This window comes from Coturnix japonica, chromosome 9 (genome assembly GCF_001577835.2).
Source record: "Coturnix japonica isolate 7356 chromosome 9, Coturnix japonica 2.1, whole genome shotgun sequence".
NCBI classification, from domain to species: Eukaryota; Metazoa; Chordata; class Aves; order Galliformes; family Phasianidae; genus Coturnix; species Coturnix japonica.
The window spans coordinates 14,127,536-14,146,848 of record NC_029524.1 but is presented as its reverse complement, the minus strand read 5'-3'; the positions used below and the strand labels follow the sequence as shown (position 1 = coordinate 14,146,848).

General features: G+C 42.0%; 1 long non-coding RNA gene across 1 annotated transcript; it reads right to left on the bottom strand.

Moving 5' to 3' along the window:
- Window positions 1–2,172: 2,172 nt before the first annotated feature.
- Window positions 2,173–15,142, bottom strand: LOC107318112. The gene is made up of 5 exons (XR_001557193.2): window positions 14,621–15,142; window positions 6,370–6,455; window positions 4,848–4,928; window positions 3,844–4,012; window positions 2,173–2,241 (listed from the first exon to the last, which is right to left on the bottom strand). It is a non-coding gene; the product is annotated as an uncharacterized LOC107318112 (long non-coding RNA).
- Between the last annotated feature and the right edge of the window lie 4,171 nt (window positions 15,143–19,313).

Genomic DNA, 19,313 nt, shown 5'->3' with positions numbered 1-19,313 from the left:
TGGAGCAGCCGTCTCTGCTGACTTTCAAATATGGCAGTAAAAATGCAAGAATTATTTGTCAAAAGAGGAACTGAAAGAGGGAAGCGTGGGGCTGCTGTTCAGAGGTATTTTGATGCAGTTAGAGAGCATCTAAGGAGGGCTTATATTTAGTGTCACAGTGTTTGTGTTTGCGAAACAATGACTGGATAACAACTATGTTCTGTGGAGCAGAATGTAACTTCTAGGATGCGTTCAGCATTTCAGGTCTTTAATTTAAGCAGAGTGTTTTTCTGTAGCTAGATTCCAGCCAGAAAGGCTCAATCAGGAGAACATTTGTCCCCCTCTGGCTCTGAAATGTGTGAACCTCTTTTGTCATTTTCAAGGGGTTCAGGAATTTGCTGCAGATTCACAATGAATAGCAGAACTTCAACATATTTGGAAGTTTTCACTTTAGGTAAATATTTCTCAGCTTGCATGATAGTGTGAGTGGGACTGAAAGGTGGAAGGTGAGCAAAGTTGAGTTGTGCCTTTTTCTGCTAGAATCCAGAAATGTGGAAAATACCGTGAATAGAAACGGTTCTGTTCAATGAATTAAGTGATGACGGAGATCTGAAAAAGACTTAAAAAGATGGAATGATTTCCTTCAGCTCTGTGTAGGATGAGGTGAGCTTCGGATATGAGGATTTGCATATTGAAAAGATTGCTGGGGAAAGGAGAGATTCTTTCTTTCTTTTGAAGGACAAATTACTGTGAGCACGATTCATTTCTTCACCGTGTTTAATGTTGTGTTGTTTGGCATTTGTTCTATTGTGTGGATGATTATTTGTGTTCCTGACTTTGGCCTAAAGCATTTAAATAACAAAGGTCTGATTTCCCCAAAACACCTTTTGAGTGTTCATTGTGGGTACTTTTTGAATCATAGTAAATCTATCTAGGAAATCATATTTTGCCCAGTGTTTTTAAGCCATGGTTCAATTTTTAACCTGTGAATCTTTTAATTCTCTTTTTCCTTTTCTCATATGAAACGTTGTGGTAAACCTCCAAATTGTGCAGGCTGAAATTGGCTTTCACCCGAGTGATATACAACTACAGCTGAGAAGGACGCGAACCAGCATTTATAAATTAATTGTCATTACTCAGTTTCTTAGGTTACATTTTCTCTATTTCAGAGCTGCAAATGCTGCAGGATGTATAACATTTCTGTAATCAAGCTCTAGGTATTCATAAACACATTATGTCAACCAGCTCAGTCAACTTCAGGTTCCGTTTTCAAGGGGCAGTATTAAGAACTCAAATAGCAAATGGAATTCAGTATCTTGTTTCTTCCCTTTCCCTTGTCACTTACATTCAGCATTCCATTCACTCAAGCAAGATAAAAAGGAAAACTTTGGAGTCCACTGTACCCCTTTTCAGTTTCTCTGTAGATGTACCCATGGCCTTCCCCTCTTGGTACCTCTCTGAGCTTTCTTTGCTGCCATGCCAGAAATGCGCCCACATCAGTGTGATGCAGTGTTTGCAGCTGCATGTCTTGGTCAGCTTGTGATGGTGGAGGAAGTGGGTATGTATTTTCTGTTTGTAAATGGAGATTGAAAGCGCAGTTTGGCTACAAGCAAGTACAACAGAGGGACATTTTGCTGCTTGGATGCAGACTGACACAGATCTACCAACTTATTCCTTCTGGAAGTGAGGTGGCTGACGTCAGCTCTCCTGCAGGCCTGTGTCCCATCACAGCTGGCCCTTTTTTGGCACCCTCCCTCAAGAGGCAATAATTGCAGAAATAACTTCTGTTTGATTTCAGTGCAGATTTATTCTCTCTCTTTCTTGTCTGGAACACAGTAAAAAGTTGGCCTTTAGCAGTGGCTACGAATAGTTCTCACAGCACAAGAAAGTGAGCTGAATTCCGCAGGCTCCTGGACAGAAGGTCACGTCTTGACCCCGCTGAAGTGAGCAGGTCTTCCACGTCAGTAGTGTTAGACTTTGGCCCTAGTGAAATTAGGTTGCTTGAGAGACTTGACAAGGCTTTGCTGTGATGGAAATAGAACAAGCTGGGATTACTGCCCTTGTTATATAAAATACAGTATTGATTCAATGCTCAAGAATTGAGGCTCCACTGAATCTCAGCTCTTAATAATTCATATAAACCACAGTGGAAAGGTGAGGGGTTTTTTTTCTTTTCTTTTCTTTTTTTTTTTATTTTCCTTTTTTTGGTTGGATGCTTAGAACTAGTGATGGCTGGAGGCTTGCTGCCCTGCTCAGTCTCATCTGGAAAAGAGACAAAGAATTGCTTCGACAAAACATCGAATTGACACCTTTCTGGGCTTTACATTCAAACAAATTAAACAAGCAAACAGATGAATATCATCTTTTTAAAGCTTCAGATCAAAGTTAAACACTTGTGGAGATTTTTGAGGCTCTTTTTTTTAAATTACTAAATGTCAGTTTTTTGGTAAAGCAGACAGAACTGGTCCAGTCCTCTGCACCACATCAAAGGACACGTTCTGAGCAGTCAGGCATTGTACAATACTCCACAACTTAATCACCTCTTGCTTTACACTTGATTAAGTACATTACTTTTGGATCATAGAGTTCACAAGATATTGGAACATCAGGGCTGTCTTCTACACAGCCATCACCTGCACAGAAGCCAGCACACTAAGGCAAGAAAATGTCTGCTGGAGATTCCTTCTCACTGAACTTTGCCAATTTTGATCTGTTTATCTCTATTTTCCTGCCACTGTAAATTGAGATAATAGCTATTCACCATATTACTCCTGTGTTCTGAAATCGCTTACTGACTTTAATAAAATGCTTCAGTATTGTCAAGTAGAAGGATCTATTCAAAACACGAGAGGAATTTAAAAGTCTGGCAATCCAGATGGCACTCAGTAAAAGTTTTGGGATTCCTGGACTTACTGTGGGTTATTTCAAAGCAAAATTTTTTGAAAGACAATGAAAAGTTGCCCAGAATCCTGAAATTTTTACTGGAATGGAAATTCTAATTTTTGACCAACAGTCCCAGACAAAGCCAACCAAACCTATTTCTGTTCTGTTCTGGCTTGCTCTGTTTTGCTCTTCTATTGTCTGTGCCACTGAAATACTTGAGTGCTTTCCAGAAGTACATCAAGTGACATAACTAGCGTTTGTTACACGAGAGCTTATTCTCCTTTTCTTCCCAGTGGGAAGCTTATATAAGATGTTTTGTCTTAGCAAAGTTTTTGATTGATTTAAATTTTCCTCTCCATTTCCACAATTTTCCTACCATGTGTTTTGATGTTGTAGCCAGTAACAGCAGCAGTTTTCTGAGCTGAGGGTTTTAAGTCCCTTGGTGTGGCTTTTACCCTGTGTTACACTGTCCTGATATGTGACCCCCCCCTCCCCCCGATTCTGATTTTATTTTTTGTTTACCCTTTTATCAAAGCAAGAACTATTTATGTTGCCACGCAACTCTTAGCGACGGGATATTTTGGCTTCAGTAGGGATGTATGTCATGGTTCTCTCAGTTCCTTCCCTGTTCAGTTTGATGGGTGTGGGAAAGCTTTGTTGAGGATGGATAGGAGGCAACTGTGAAATCAGAGATCAGCAGTTACTGAAGTTTTTTGTTTAGCTTCATGTCTTTATGCTAAAGTTTGAGTTCACAGCTTCTGTGGGTGCTCACCTTGATCACTGCCTCATATCAGAACCTAGAGCAAATAAAGCTAGATACCTGGGAAGAGGCTGCAGAGCTGAGCAGCGTGAGCCAAGCATGGATCGTACGGCAGAAACAGAGTATTTCTCACTGATTAAACAGACACCCTGTGGTCAAAATGACCTTTTCTTGTCTCGGTGATAAGCATGTCGACCTAAGTGAATTTAAACACCACTTACTAGGCAAATTGAAACATGCCACATTAATTCCTTCCACTTAGAGGAACATTAGAAGATGTAAATTCACAATTGGTCTGGAGACTGTCGTGTCCTATGATGCCGTTAGTCTCTTTGATGGAGAACTCCACATGATAACTCCACATGTTACCTTCTCTTGCTGAGTTAAATCCTGAAATTTAGTAGCAAGTGTTAAGGAAACCTGCTGTGCTCTTGGATTCCCACATGCTCATCTGCAATGACATATTTTTGATATGAGAAACCAAGTTGACTCTTGGCATTGTAAGGAAGCTTTTTGCACTGAGGTTGGTAGAAAAAGCTGTACGTTCATTCTTATGCTGTGGCAATCTTTAGCTTGTTATTTGTTGGATAAAATTGGTCTTCTCTAAGAACATGGAATTGTTGCCTCCCCGTAGTGGGCTACTGTTTTGAAAGCAGTGCATGTATCTCCACATGGAGACTCACCGGCATAAATGACAGGAGAGCCCGTGCTGTGACAGACAAGGGTAGGGAATGGCTAGGTGGGAGGATGGCAGACCAATATGCTTTCTCACCTTGGAACATTCCTTCAGGGGCATGACAAACACAATCAAGATCCCAGTTAGATTTACATAATTCTGACAAGCAAGGGAGTTTTTTAAAAATTAAAGTGATTTATTTTTAGTGAGGCAGATGATCAGGAAGGCTGGGTTTTGTTTTTTGTTTGTGTCCCCTATATCATTAATTTATTCACTCTATCTGCAGCCTCCCAGCCACAGAGCTAAAAACTGTAGCTATGTGGACATTTTAATTTAGTAGCAATTTAGGCAATATGTTATAATATATTTGCAATAGGGGAAGTGAATCTTTCCAAGTTAGCACAGTTTGAAATAAATTATATAGACATTTTTTGCTTAAGGTTTTGAAATGTTACATGTCAGACATAAATTGCAGGAAACTTTGTGACAACAAAGTAGTTAAACTTCCAGCTTTCCTTGCTGCATTTATACATCAGTATCACAGCAGACCTGGACTCCAAGCTGCCAAGAGCAATAAGCTTGAGGCACTCAGAATAAACACAGGTGCCCAGGTGACCTTCCCTTCAGTGTCTGAAAGAAAGGGAGATGTGAATGTAAGCATCATGGGCTGATTAAAAACAATATCCCATGTCATGTTTGGATAAAGAGGTGAACATTGATGCATTTTTCTTGGTAACACTTGTGAATTTGCTAAGTCCTGTGATGTCAAAGGAGAGCTGTATCCTTTACATTCAGCCCAGAAATTCTAAACCTATAAATGGTCTGAAATTCTACCAACCACAAAGTGTACAAGTAACAGGCTACTGCAAAGTTCTCCACTTGTACTCAGCAGGTTATGGGTAAAACAGATAGAAACAGCTCACACTGACAAGCAGGTAAAGCTACAGTGTTTTTGGTGGGCACCTCAGCCTTTGCCTGTGGTATATCACCACAATTATTCTGCTGACATCTTTGATCTTAACTGGTTTCTAATTTTTCCATTCATTATTTCCACTCCTCATTGCTGGTGGCAATACTCTTTCTTTGACACCAAGGTCTGTTTCTTGAACTTGGACCTTCTCAGCTCCTCTCAGGTAACACAATCAATATGAGTCTACATCATAATCTTCCTGTCAGACATGTCTGAGACCTGTGTTTTACCTGTCACTGTAATTCAGAATGTTCATACATACTGCTTTCCATATGACGACCTCCCCAACAGTGCAGAAACTTATCCTACTCCCAGTTTGGTCTGCCAAGTCTGTCATCATGGTTCCCCATTCAGGAAACCCTCAAGTTCAATTTTTTCATCTTGTCTGCAAGGCTTTGACTAAGACCTTCTCATTCAGCCATTTACCAAGATCTTGCCTCATCCCATCTGCCATCACTATTTCTTTGAGCCATTCAGTCATGTCTCTGACAAATATGTCGCTTTCATTCTCTTCAGAAAGATTCTTGGTTCAGAGCTTGTCCTTGAGGCTATCACCTGTCTGAGATCTCACGGGGACTGAAGAACTTCCCCTTGTCACAACAGCTAAACTAATGAGTTACATGACCTGTAAACCTCTGTTTATTATACAGAAGCATGCACTAACATTGAAGAATGTTAGGATCTCACAAGTCAAATATCTGACAACTACCTGAAGCTGCATCTGCTTCACTTCCATTTTGGCAGGTATTTATCTCATCTGCCTTAAAGAGCATTAATAGCAATGCCGCCCTAGGGATGGCCTTTTCTTCTTTGCCTACTAAGGGTGGTATGGTCTAAAACCACTTTGTTAGTCCTATCCTATCTCTTGCCTGCATCTTGGGTTTGTTTAAAGAGGGAGGAAACTGTCCTACAGCCATTGCACAAGTCTGGAATTTGAGATTGTCATGGCTGGAGGAAGGTCTTCAACCTCTCATTCATTTCACCAACAAACATATAACATTTCCTTGTTACAGAAAGGACATTACATTTTGAAACCTGTGAGTTCCCAACACAAAAGTTGTCAAAACTGGTGTCAGCGTTGGTATTTACTTTGCTATTCACCTGGAACTCAGCTGCAGGACTAAGGGCGTTATCATTGGAGCATAAGACTCGATTAGGATTATGATGTGGCAATTCACAGATGCTTTCTAGAAAGAAACAAGAGTTTTTGTTAGCTGTGCACAGATAAGAATATAGAAGAAGCCATTTGTCTCAAGGTTTGTGACAAAACAATTTGATTCATTGTATGAAGTTTCTCTTATGCTGACAGTTTAATTATCCAAGTAAAGGACTTGAAGTCCTTTCCTACCAGAAGTTCTGTTACAGAGTATTGTGCAATATTAATTATGTGTGTATCATAGGAACAAGTAGAGAAAAAGCAACAAAAGGGAATTTTCTTTGCTTGAAATTCTCCACCATTGCCAGCGTTCATCTCTTATGATATAGCCCTGCAAGATCTTGAGAGTCATGTACTCAGGACAGGCCCATGATCTGCCAGTACAGATGGACAGATGCATTAGATGTACTTTGGAAAGCTAAAGCACCACTGCAAAGAACTGCTAGAGACTTCGTACACATAGCACCAAATAATTTGTATTCCCTGTTCTATAATCCAAAGCCATTCTTGGCTGGGGGAGATCTCTACAACAACATTCTTGCCTCCCCCTGAGAGAATGAAGCCAATGATTATTCTGTTACCCCTCATTATCATTCAGTGTGGTATAAACTGGCCAGGACTTGAACTCTCAAGTGCCCAGGAGGGCCAGTATATGAATATACCTTGTGTCAGCAGAGGCCATTTCAAATAATGCAGATGATGACAGATTGATGTTGGTAGCTCATTAGGCAAAGCAGACCAAGACATCAAATTCCTTTCAGCAAGAGTATAGCTGGACTGTTTGCTGTTGTGCAGTAATGGAGAGACACATTTTTCTTCTTTGATTTCTTTTGCTTCCTTCTTCCCACGTTTGTATCAGACAGTGCTGGCTATCATATCTGTCATCATGCTTCACTTTCTTAATGTAAACAGCTGTGCCAGAAGAATCTAGGTGTAAAGCTAAACCAAATCTGTAGATATAGTATATACAGTAAATTTCAACAAAAGACCTGTGTTCCAAGCCTCCTGTGGCATACAGATTTTAATATAACACTTGGCTTCTAACTCATCCAGATTCAATGGTACGATCTTCCTACTGATGTCTGAGAACATAGAAAACAGATTTCGGAAACAGCATTAGATGTATTTAGGTTGCTGCTTCCTTGTTGTGTTGATTTCTGCACTTATGGACCATGCTTTCCCACTTTTGGAGCATGCCTTATCCCATATCATTAAGCTGGTAGCCTGTGGGACACCACAGCTGGCTTTCTGCCTCTCCCCAAAGAAGATGAGGAACAGTTTTCCAGGCCGTAAACACTGTCACAGTCCTCTGCTTACAAGTTACAGTCCAGTAGAGCAAGACAGATGATTTCTGCCAGCACCTTCCTCCACAGCAATCTGTCTTTGCACCCCAGTAGAGAGGGAGGTCCAAAACTCCAGACCATACTTGATTTTTGTGCCCCATCAGGCCGAAATACTGTGCTGTCTGGGCAAACATATCTGAGGCTTGCTGGCCATGTGGCTACCACAGAAGGGCTGGTGCTGGTGCAAGAAGATAGAAGTCCAGAGCTGCTGAAAGAGACCAGAGAGATAAGATGGACACCTGAAGGTAGAAGGGGAAAGGATTAGGGGAACAAGCAGCAACCAGAAAAATCCTGGGGCAAGAAGAAATGCTAAAATATCTGGGACTCTGATAGCTGTCTGCTGCAGAGAGCTTACTAGCCCACGTGCATGTCGGATTCTTGATCCAGCCTCATTGTACAGCATCATCTCTGGAGGTTCTTTGCAGCCTTGCAGTCCTGTAGCTTTGTGATTGGATAAATAATCTTACAATACACTGAGTACTTTATCCTCGCAGCTGGTATTATACTCAGTGCTTTTCATATCTAAAATGGTTTTACAAAGAGTATCTGAGTAGTCATCCCTTGGAGGCAGGAAGAGACAAACATTGTGTTTTAAACAAAACATAATCTTTGAATAAACAGCATCACCATTTTGTATGGTAAATTCCATAAATGGACCTGATTGCTACAGTGTAAATATCATCTCTTAAAGTGAATATGCATTTTCCCCTATTTGCTGTAATTTGCTTTGCAGTTACGACCTTGTATTTCAGGTTTGGTCTAGGCTATGCCTGTAGAGTAAATTGCAAGACCGGTGATGAACTGCTTTTAACAGAGCTAAGATTAAGTATTGTCAATGAGAAATGACGCTGTGGCACAGCATTCAGACATTTCCCATGTTTGAGTGTTGTGCTAGGCATCTTCAATGAAGAGATTATTGCTAACATTTTGTCTGATGTTGCTAATCTGATAGTTCATATACCTTTTATTGATTCTGCTTGAATTGAGTTTGTAAGTGTTGATTTGGTCTTAATTTATATAACCAGTAGCTAAATGCACTGTTTTCTCAGTAATTCTTGCATTAGAGAGAGCTCGGTGCAGTGACAGTAACTGGGTCTGGCAGCCTACCATCTGGGTACACGCTAATAAAATAATCATCTGCATAATTTTGGAAGTCATTGCAGATACTGGGGGGGAAATGTATGGGATTTGATCTCAAATTGCAGGCAGCCCAGTAGAATAATAATGATACAAATAATTTCCCCTAAAATCCTGGAATGGTCTCTTGTGGGATTTGTTGTACATGCATCAGAAAGCTGCCTGTGCTAACTTTGCTTTGATATCAAAGGTAAATAGAGGGTGAATGATTAAATAATTTCTATTCAGTTTTGCTGAAAGTAAAATTCCACTCAATATAAAATGAACAATTTTGGCTCTTAATAATATAATGATGAAGGGGGAGAGAAATCTTTTTTCTTGCATCATTAAATAATAAACTAAATTAGGATCTACAGATCTCACTCACAACCGGGTCTCGTTGTTTGGACTGTTTTCTCACCAAGGAATATGTGCTCCTCAACCTTGTGTTCTGAAATCAACTGTAACTCACCCCAAAGCTGCTCCCAGGTTAATCTAGAAAAGGTGATAATTCCTTAGGAAGTACATCTGTGTGAGAAGATATGTTTGGCTCCAACATAATGGCACTGTATGTTATTCAGGAGTGACTTCCCCTATTCAAGTCCAGGGGCTCTTTCTGCAGCTGGAGCTGAGCATAGAACTGCTTATTCTGAGGCAGGAGTGCTCACACGTTAGGTTATTTCCTAGCAGCTATTTCCATACTCAGTTTCCACTCTGTTCCCATTTACCCCATTTACCAAAAACATTCGAGAGGGTGCAACAGTGTTGGTAGAAAATGCATTGGGAGCAGTGAGCCAGAGTGCTCGGTATGGGTGGTAGAGCAAGACAGGGCCTGGAGGTCTTTGCATTTTTGATCTCAAACACCACAAATTGAAACTTCCCATCAACTTAAGTCTGCAAAAAGAATTGTGGGATGGGAAATTAATTAAACAGAAGAAGCCCAGGGCTTTGGTAAATATTGAAAAAAAACCAAACACTTTTCTCACTTAGTATCTGGTTTACCAATCATGTTCCCTCAGACCAGGGACAATGTGGGATTGTTAACGCTGAAGATTTGTTACATACATCCAAGCTATTGGATGTATGAAGGAGAGGGCTTGAGTTGGGAAACCAGTCTGACCAAGTTTGAAGGGACTACAGAATGGAAAACTGCCAAATATGAAACAGAAATCAAGACAGTGTTGCAAAGACTTGCAGAATACTATGAGAAGCTTATGGTAGGAAGATGGAAGAGCAAACCGGCTCAAATCTGACCTGAAATAAAAGGAGAAAGGGGTCCATGATTTCAAAGAGAAGTTACCAGGATATAAGAACCTGAGCCTACAAACAAAAAAATTATTTCTGAGGTACACTGTGCATGGGGCTAAGTATGTTGTACCTGCAGCCAAGGTCTCTCATGCTTATAATTTTTAGTGGTTAGCAAGCTATGCAAAACTCATACATGTCATATGCCCTAGAGAAATGTATTCTGAATTGAGGGGGCTGTATCATCAGTGAGATGGGGAGCGTGCTGGAGGAGAATTAAGGAGATGGTGCTAGTAGCAGGTATTTAGCAATGGGCTCGCTGGCTGCCACTGCTGAGTGTTTGGCAGCCTCTGCTCCATGGCTGCAGACAATGCCAAGAACCATGCCTAACGCTTCCCACCCACAGCAAGCTCAGGGCAGCCTGGCAGATGTCCATTGGAAGTGTTCAGCCATGTCTGTGACGCTGTGACAGGTCGGGGCAGGCGTGGAGCATGGAGCAGGCTCAATTCCCACGTCTGCCCAAAGGCACGGGTTGACGTTGCCAATCGGCTGATGTAGCTGCTCATTGCTGCTGAAAGGGGAGGTTCCAACCCCTGTTCCAGCCGCAGCCTCTCACCCTTCCCTGGCATTCCTCCGTCATTTATCTCACCAAGCGGCGAAGTGATGCAGGGAGCGATTCCAGCAGTAAAATGAATCATTCATTATGGTAAGGTTAGTTCTTTGGCAGACTAATCCCATGAGTTAGGCTAACAGAGATCCAATGAGTGGCTGTGCTGGCACTAGGGAAATGACAACAGCCAACGGGGAACCTGGATATTCTAACCATTGAGTCACTAAGTCATAAAGATTGGTTTGGAAGGGATCTCTGGAGATCATCTGGGCAAACCGCCGACTTAAAGCAAGAATATCACCAGCGTTGCAGTGGTGAATGGAAGCACCAGCTGTCTCAACTTCGGTTTGTTTGTGTGTGAAATATAGGGAAGCTGAGTAACTGTTCAGTGATCTATCTTAAGATCTGTAGGTGAAAAGTATTGCCGTAGTGTGAAGGACTTCTAAGACCATGCAACACCGCTGAGTGCCAAGGGTAGGGTTTTTTCTGGCCTTTGTATAGGTTTTGTAATATATGGACTAAAGTTTTAGGTGCAAGGCTGAACTTGTTTGAATATTAAGATTTCATAAACAAAGCTTATGAAAAAAATACAACAGAATGTCATTGAAGAAGGGATGATGCACAGACCCATCTGTTTCTCAGGAGGCTTAAAGCTTGTGGTTGCCTGGAAGCTGCTACTGATGTGATCATGGCTGTCGTGTTTGTCTACCTAAACACAGTGATGTCAGAACAGAGGCACCTTCATTGCTCCTTCACAGTAGCTGCTTCAGACTGAATCGGTTATAACCAGTTCCTTTAAAAAATATTTGCTTTTCAACAGAGGTTTATGTAACATGTTCTCCATGTTTCGGCATAGTTTGAAACATGAGAGATGGAAAAGAAGTTAATGAACAACACTTCAGTCAACATCAAAGTGCTTTCTTTCTTTAGTAAATACCCATCACGTCATGATGCAATAATAAGAAGTTCATGGTCAGCCTCTCTCAGTTCACTCTTCAGTGTATTTTTGAGACCATATACAAAAATCCTGCACTGCCCATGGAAGAGTTAACTGGAGGCAGCATTAATACATATACAAACTTTAGGATGATCTTGATCTTGCTATAGAGGTCTGGGGAAGAATTACATTAGGATATTAAAAATAAGTGAGAATGAGAGGGGAGAGCCCTTGAATCCTCTCTGGAGGAAGGAAGAGCCTGGTGACAGTGAGGTTCTTGTGAAAAAGGACTTCAAAGCTGTCAAGGAAGCAGAAAGGGATGGGTAAGTAAGAAACACTAGAAGGCTGAGGATGCTGAGTCCAGACTGGAGCCCACTGGCTGGTTTGAGGACAATTCAATTGGCTGAGCTGCTGAGTATGAGTTAACAAGGGGACTGAGTTCTGAAAAGAGCTAGGTTTTCATAGATATGCACAAGGAGTTTGTGCTCCATGCAAGGGACAGTCTGAGTCTGTGTCAGCCTGCTTTGAGTGATGCAGCTTTTCACTATACCAGAATCTGTAACCTCACTCCAACTAGGAATTAACAGTGAACAGCTTATGTTCCCCTTCCCTGAAGAATATAAAAGCTATTGGCAGAGGTGGGAAAGAGAGACGATCGCAGCAAAATCTGGAGAGCTCTGTGCACCTTGATGGGGGGAGCTGGGATTTAGGGGTGAGGTACTTTTTGACCCAGAACTCCAAGAGACTGAAGAGGTGAAGTTCTTTATCCCAAGCATATCTAACTAGTGAGCAAATAGGGTACCATACAGTGAATGGAGAGCAGCAAATAAAAACAAGCTGTGTTTCAGAGTATTAACTATAGGGCTGCTCAACTTGTACCAGTAGCATGTAAGGCTTATGAATAAACTTAAGAGGGAAGAATAGTATGAAAGTGGGTGGGAAGGTGAGAAAAATGAAATAAAATGCAACCATTTTTTATCAACGTTGAGTCTTTTCACGCTATTATTTTTAAGACACATCATTTTCCTAGCCAGGAAAAATGTGGCACATCTCCTGGGTTTTATTAATGTATCTGATATCTGCTACATGGGGAACTACTAAAAATGTTACTCACATGTGACAGTTCTGCTGGCTCAATGAGAGACAAAATTGTGTACCGTATGAAGGAAGAATATCAGCTTGCAGGAAAGCTAATAGTGACGTTTCTCACACATCCTAGGTTTGTCTTAAAACAGATCCTGCTCCAATATATTCATTAATGTCCTCAGCAGACAAGGGGGGATTTAAGAAAACCACTGGTAACTTTGAGAGGGCAAGATAGTGGAGGAGGGTTGGAATATTCTACATAAAAGGCCAGGTGACCTTGAGAATGAGAGTAACAGAATAAAAACAGAGAAATAAGAAAGCTGAGCCATGTGGCCGGGGAGCTGGAGCAATAAGCTCATCGGAAGCATCGGTGACTGGACAGGAAAATCTGAGCATTTGGCCTGGTTTCAGGATGATTGAACTGTCAGCAGAAGGCATCTGAAAAAGAAATTCAGTGTCTGATCATGTCTTGAGGAGCAGCAGACAGGGAAGTGTCAGCTGCAGTTGAGGTAGGAATAGGGAAAGGTCTCTGAGATGAGCAGAGCCCCTTATACACAAACAGACCAGGGAAATACTTGCTTCTTCCAAAAGGAAGGATAAGCACAAGTAACAACAAGGAAGCATAATAATAATAATAATAATAATAATAATAATAATAATAATAATAATAATGTAGCCTTTCAGACATTATTAGTCACTGAAAGCTGGGGCAGGTTGAACAGACTGTCTGTCTAAAATGAAGTGGTTCACCCCTACTTCCTCAGCCTGTGTTTGCACTGTGCAGTGATTGGGAAGCTGGAGGTACAGGCCAGTCCCTGCAGGCCCAGCAACAGGAGCAAACACTGGAGCAAAGGCAGTCCTGATCTGACCCACCTTTAGAATAAAAAATAACAGCAGAGATGTGGAGCAGCAATGTGGTGATAATTCCATCTCCCCTGTGTGGAAGGCCAGCATACAGTGACTGCAGAGCTATTACAGATTTGTCTACGGATCCTTTAAAATGGAGGTTTGGAGGATGCTGATAAATTAGCTTAATCTTGCGATCTACTGCAAAGGCTTGTTCAAGATCTGCCATCATGAATGGAAAAAAACAATGGATGTAAAGTGACAGGAGTGTATGCTCAGACCCTACAGTGAGGCAGTTTTACACAGCTATATCAGTAAAGCCATGTACCTAAGTCAGATGGAATTGCAGGAGGAAGGCTGGGTTGCAGTCTCCATTTTGCAGACGTGAATCTGGAGTGGCTGCCGGTGTCAGTGAGGTTATACCAGTTGGCTTCCAGCCCAGCACTTTGGTTTGCTTGACCAACTGTCTTTTCACCTTTGCTCACAAACAGCAGCAGATAAAAGTTGGCCTTCTATGTGCTCTCATTGGTGACTTAATCCCCAGCACGGGCTCACTTATCAGCCCTCTGTACACAAGGCAGAGTTAATTGGCTCAGATCCACCCGAGCGGAGATCCCTGGAGCTATGCTGATTTTTACCAGAGAAACGTTGTGACCTCGCTGCTCCGCTTCTGGCCGTAAAAAGAGCTCGTCAGATTTTTCAGTGCACTTAAATTAGTGATAAAAGATCTTTCTTCTCTTCATCAGTGGGGAACGTATTTGTTGTTGTGAGTACTTGCTGAGGAGAGAAGTTGCTCCCAAAACAGCCCAATGCATTTGTTCCACATCCCCTGCTCTCAGCCTGGGCTCACACGGTGCGTTCACGTGCATATTCCTGCGTGTTGATGGCACAGCCTCTGCTTAAGTGGCCTCTATTTGTATTAATCTCGCTTTACAAGGTAAATAAATAATCTGGAAAAATAAGCAGCAGCCCCAAAAGCAGGAAAAACAGCTTAAGGTGCAGTACTGACTTACCAACGGTAGATGGTACTAATACATCTCGGTAACGTTTTTCCGGTGGATTTGAAAGGGCAAAAGAGGCTTAGATCTGAATCCGCTAAAAATCATAGAAGCCAAAGGCTGTAGAATATCATCTCCTCAACATCAGAGGGTGTTTAGCAGCCCAGTCACGGCCATATGTCAGTCTGTTGAGCTTTGCTGAGTTCTCAGCTGAAAAACGACCGTACCGGAGAGTGGCAGGAAGCAGACCGGTTGTTAGGAGACTTTGTGAATTTTAAATCTATTTTCAGGAGTTCATAAAAAATTCTCTCTGGCCTGCACTGGGAAGCACTCGGAAAAATTATTGCAAAGATCTGAAAGGCCAGAGTGGAAGGCTTCCGAGGTACAGCAGTGTGGGTTTTTACTCCTTATTTTAACCTCTTCTTACCCTAATGGTGTTTTTGTTCTGTATCTTAATTACGACTGAAGGAAATCCTAATCTTTTTCCTAGGCTTATAGGATCCTGCAAATGTCATCATGTCACGTTGTTTCACTGCACCAGGGAGTACAGGGAGCATTTCTGCCATCCTTATGCATGTGATTAACACAGATTTTTGCAGTGGGTAGCAGCTCACCTGGGCTGGTTTCCATGGTGCCGTTAAGCTGCAAGTGTAGGATCAGGCACTCATTTGCTAAGAGCTGATGAGGAGTTGAAAGGGATTTTTCCCTTTGACCTCTTCGTTCAATGTCAGTAGTGCTAATCAGTTTCCTTATTGGATTTCAAGCTTTCAGGTACTCTTCTTCAGTGTACCCTCTGCGATTTGCAATAAGGTCTGATTCAAGGGATATGATCAGTTTTGCAATATGATTTCTTTCAGCAGCTGCTGCTAATTGCTAACCAGTATGAACCACTGCTTCCATACTGATAAGGTGAACTGTGTTGTATTGCTACCAGCTAATGATGCTCATGGACAGTATAAATAGAAAGGGAGGAAGATACAAAAGCCTGGGTTTGGTTTTGGCCAGGAATGGTTTCAGTACAGCTGTCCCAGCCTTTGGGCAGGGAGCTCATTTCAGATTCTCTCTTATTGCCAATTTTATAAGTTTTATAATAACCTTCAACTGTTCATTAAAACATGAGATGTAAAATCTTCTCATACTTACTGTGGTAGTGATAGGAACACAGGGCATATTTTGTTAGTCTATCACTGCAGGCTAATAAAGTTCTGCACTGTGAAAAGGTGCACTGCTCACAAGCACAACAATTGTCAGAGATACGGTAAGGTCAGTTTGCCGGTGCCTGCTGACTGTTCTGAGCATGTTTTTGTATTGCCCTTGAAGCTGAGATGACGGAAACCTTACAGAGTGTGTTCCCAGCCATTACACACGTCCAGGTATGAGTGGCTAAAAATGTTAGTGCTCTACATCAAAGCTAGTAATCAATCCAGATCCCAGTGAAAACAGTGAATGGTTTCTGTAGATTGTATGGGAGAATAGGTTGGCCTTATACAGTCTGAGCAAATACCATTGAAATCAATGCAAGGATGCTTATCCACTTCAGTGGGTGAACACAGTAAGGCTCTGTATTTTCTCCGTGCATACACACCCTCACCTCTGCACCCACATGTATGCACATGCACACGCAGAACTACAGAAGACAGATCCCTGAAATCTATTCAAAAAGATTTTTGAGGTTAAGACTCGTCTTCAAGGAGTTTTGTTTCCTCCTAGAACAGCCAAAATTAATAAACTTTTTGTCTAAGAACATATACCAGATTTCAGTTCAGTGGTATCTGTCAGAAACAAATGCATTTCATTAAGAATTTAGGTTCTTTTTTTTTTTCCAGATCACTGCGAAATAAATAATGTAAATATCCTCACTTCCAGACAGGCAAAACATATTTAAGAAATGGTTAAATATACCCGTGAGAGAGCTACCAATCAACACTTTTTTTACTAGTTTTGTTTTGCATTCTTTTCTGACTAGTGTATTCATGACCAGCTGTTTTTAGAGCTAGTAAAAATTCTCAAGCTCACATTAGGAAGGGTTTCAGTTACATGATCTGTAGCTACAGTTGTTAGAACACTTGGCATGGCATTTAAAAATGAGAAAATTGTTTTTGTTGAGCAAAGCACCAGAGCACTGAAACAATATTTCAGTGGACTTACAGCAAATGTTTTTGAACTTTGCCACTAATGACCAAGTGACAGGCGATTTGGTAGGCAGGGAGTTTCCAAATGTGACTCGAAGTAACGTCCACTTAGTCTGTGTGAGCATTAGAAATTTCAGTGCGCTTACATGGGAAGGACTTGCATCAAATTGCCCTTGACCAGTATTGCCTTATCCTTGTTAACATGCTGGCTCTTTTCTCCCAAGAGCTGCCTTCATATCAGTGGTCATGGAGCAACAGTCTCCCTTGTTTTTGTGGGTCACTTTAAATGGAGAAAATGGAAAAGTTCAGTCAAATTCTAGCAATTTTTGCTCTTAAATGTGCTCTGGCTAATAATATTTCTTTTTTTCCTGGGCAGAAAGTGCCTATCTTGTGTACCATCAGTCTCTGGCTGGCAGCTTGCACAAACCCCGTCTCCATTACAGAAGCGAGCACAATAAGAAGCAGGTTTGGACTGCGCTGATAGAGGAACTGGGGCTTATAATGGGGCAGCAGCTTGGTGCTCTCTCAGATTACTTCAGACTCCAGAGGGAAAATAAATACTGAGAGTTAAAAGAATGTATGAAATTCAGAAAGGCTACAGGAAAAACCAGCCTGCCATTCTCAGAGCAGCAAAACTAATGAAGTAAGGATGGATGATTGTATCTACCACTGAGATTCATTAAGCAGGACCATGTCAGGACTCCCAATACAGGATGGAAGGCACAAATGGCACTGTTGTGTACCACTGCTTCCTTGGGGAGGGGCTGGGGGCTGGAAAAGGAGTGAAGGAGGAGGCAGGAGTGACCTTGAGCGTGAGGATGTGTGGGAAGGGCCCCTTGCACTGTGCATGCAGCCAAAGCACTCTTCCTGTGCCCGTAACTCTGGTCTTCTGTGCTGCCTGCAGCCACTCTAGCACTGGGCCATCCCTACTATTCAGCCCCAGAATTTGCTCCCCAGCCTGCTGCCTGAGCTGCTGGCTGCTCCCAGACTTCACGCACCTCTTGCTGGTGTTCCAAGCCCCATCTCCCCATCCTTAGACCAGCAGTCTGCAGGCACTAGTAGTTTTTGGAGTGATGCTTGCCCCTGGGTGGGCTGGCAAAGCTCCATCTGCAGTGCAGCCAAGGGGCTGGGAGACATCAGCAGCATGGAGAAGGGCAGCTCTGCAGAGCTGCTGTTTACTGGCTTACTGGCCTGTCTCAAATGCCCTGGGATTAAATCTAAGCCCTGATATTTACTCCTTGAAATGATTCCTGGTGTTTTATTCCGCAGTCACTGCCTCCATAAAAAAAAAATTGGGAAATAAAGCAATAGAGCCGAAGCAGATCAGCTTGAGTAGTGTCAGAGAGTCTGGATGGTGGTTTTATTTTTAGGGTAGAAGTGGTCATCACTTTGCACATGAGTGAGCAGAGGATGCAAAATCCATAAGGAAACCAAACATTTGGCTTCATTCAGACATCACACCGTGTCTCTTAACCAGTATTGCAACTAAAGGCATCGAGGAAGTTAAATACTGCTGGGGCTGGGTGAGATTTTTTTGTGGTTGTGTAATGAGAATTATGGCATATTTCTGCTTTTTTGAAGGGAGATTGAGCTGGAGTGTAACTAACATTTGTCATGGTACCACCAGTCAAGTTCAATATGCTGGAGTGGAACTGGGGGTGGGGGTGGGTGGGGAAGCAGGAGGAATAATTCAGTCCTACAGCCGTTGCTCACAGGCTGGAAGCAGGACAGCATGGGGACGTGACAGTTCCCTGACAGTTGCTTTTGTCCTACCCCAGACAGTTGTAACAATTACACTTACACTTAATTACTGCTCTTAGCTTGTGGTAGGCTAAAGCATTCAGTAGCATAGGAGGTGTTAAGAAGCAGAATGCATTTTAAATTTAGAAAATCCCCTTGAGAAATATCCTTATTTCACACTTATTATTAGTAAAGCCTGCTTTGGAGAAAAAATGTTTGCTTCCATGACTGGAACCAGTGTCTTCAGCAAGAAGTAGGTGTACAGAAATCTCTCGTATGGGGACAGCGATGCTCCATCTGTTCTGAAAATCTAGTAGCTGCTGAGTCATCTCCCACGCTGTGTGTATTTGACACATTTTTTAAAGGTTATTAATACTGGGGCACTGAATGCTTAACTGATATATACGTTTTTTATCTCTTATTTCATTTTCCTGTGAGCCTCAATGTAAATACTTGTCTGATCCTGACACTGTTAAATTCAATGACTGAACTCCTTGTTTGTTCCAATGGCGGAGATTTAATGTTGCAGTCTTATATAATTGAAATAAGTGACCCACAGTGATACAAGGCTCAAGTCCAACAGACAGGTCATTTTCTTCTTAAGCTGTTTATAGGTGTGAATTAAGATGCCTATGAAAAACGCTTTACCATTTCTTCCAGGTTCACCCCTGTAGCAAAATACATGCAGAGCAAGCAGGGTTTGTAGGGGGAGGACTGGAGCGAAAAATCACAGCCAATGTGTTGTGCTGCTCACAGCCTTGGCTGGGGCTGTCAGCACCCAGCAATGTCTGTGGTGCTGCTTGTGTCTGAGTTTGTCAGTTTCCTGTGCTCGTGGT